Consider the following 1,480-nt stretch of genomic DNA (forward strand, 5'->3'; position numbering starts at 1 on the left):
CCCCAAGCTCATCTTTTGCTAAATTCTCCGATTTAACAAAAGATATGTCTGCCTCCGAACACTCCGGTTCAGCCCCAGACTTTGAGTTTACTTCTTAACACTCCGGTTAAGTCAAAACTCACCAGATACAGTAGGATTTACCACTAAGCTCTCCGGCTTAGCCTTCTATCCTAACTTAGCCCGAGTTTATGTACACTACATATGTCGGATCCGATACTAACAACAACCAGGCTCATCTGGAGTGAGATACTACTCACTATTGCCATGTAAAACCTTATTAAATCCTAGAAATGCTCCACTCATTTCCCAGGGGTCATACGACTTATAGGGTTTACACGCACATGAACTTTGTAAGCAACATAGCCTGTCATGCAATATTACAATTGCTTATGTAGGAAAGTAATATATTTTTCAAATTCATATGGTAGCAGCTAAAATGTGCTCACACAATCGCACACTTATGTTGAACATAGGCAAGACTACACTTGCAAAATGCTATAGGGCGTCCCCCATGCATGAAACTGTCCAACCAAACTAGTCTTACTGCTAACCTCTAGATTTAGATCACTCCGGAACTAAATCACTCTGTTAGCACTAGCACACCATCATGGTCTTGCTACCTAGAGCTTCTCCGAACTCTGTAACTGGGTTTTATCCCAACTTATGGCTATATTTGGTAATTTTCAAAGTTCAAATTTTATCTTGCACACTTTATCACTACGAACAAGTGTACATAAAACCTGCCAAAGAGTCAAGTTACATGCACAAGCCTTGGCGTCCCATTCCACCAAGACTACAATCGATTCCGTGAGAATTTGATGTCCCATACCATCAAATTACCATTAAACCAATTGATGTGACATATAAAAAGGCTCTTTCCCCCCTCGAAAGATCACCACAAACTCTCGAGCAGTGGGATGTCGACGCATGGCAATAAAATGAAGAGAAAACCATGCTTAGTAAGTTTAAGAACAGTTCTCTTCGATCAACTTCTATAAGGGCATTGAGCATTACATCTCAAGATTATACCCCTTCAGATTTACCTTTGATTTTACAAATCAATCCTAAATCTGCTATTATTATCTAGGCGTATGCTAATCCTTCAGATTAGTACTCCTAGATAAACCATTCAGTTGAGTACTGCTAGCAGCACTACTAGCCCCTTAATCCCAAGTAATACACACCTTAGGGATTACTTTTATCAGGCAATGACGTGACTAAATCAAACTAGTCACTACTCTCTAGGCTCAAGTAGTGACACTATTTTGTTACTACCAACAAGGGCCAGCTTGCCTCTACGGGCCAAAGCCTTTTGTTGTTACAAACAGTAAGCAACTTGTTTGGACACGAGGCATAACCACATCAAGACTACGCTTGTACATGGTTCTCATTTGCCAAAGTTTATCACAATCTACTGTTAAAAGATCGTGAAGGGTTATGAGCACTACGGCTCAATTCGGCTTATCTGATTTCTCGTGAT

Source organism: Cibotium barometz, chromosome 17, assembly GCF_041138505.1.
Source record: "Cibotium barometz isolate CiBa-2024 chromosome 17, ASM4113850v1, whole genome shotgun sequence".
Lineage (NCBI taxonomy): Eukaryota > Viridiplantae > Streptophyta > Polypodiopsida > Cyatheales > Cibotiaceae > Cibotium > Cibotium barometz.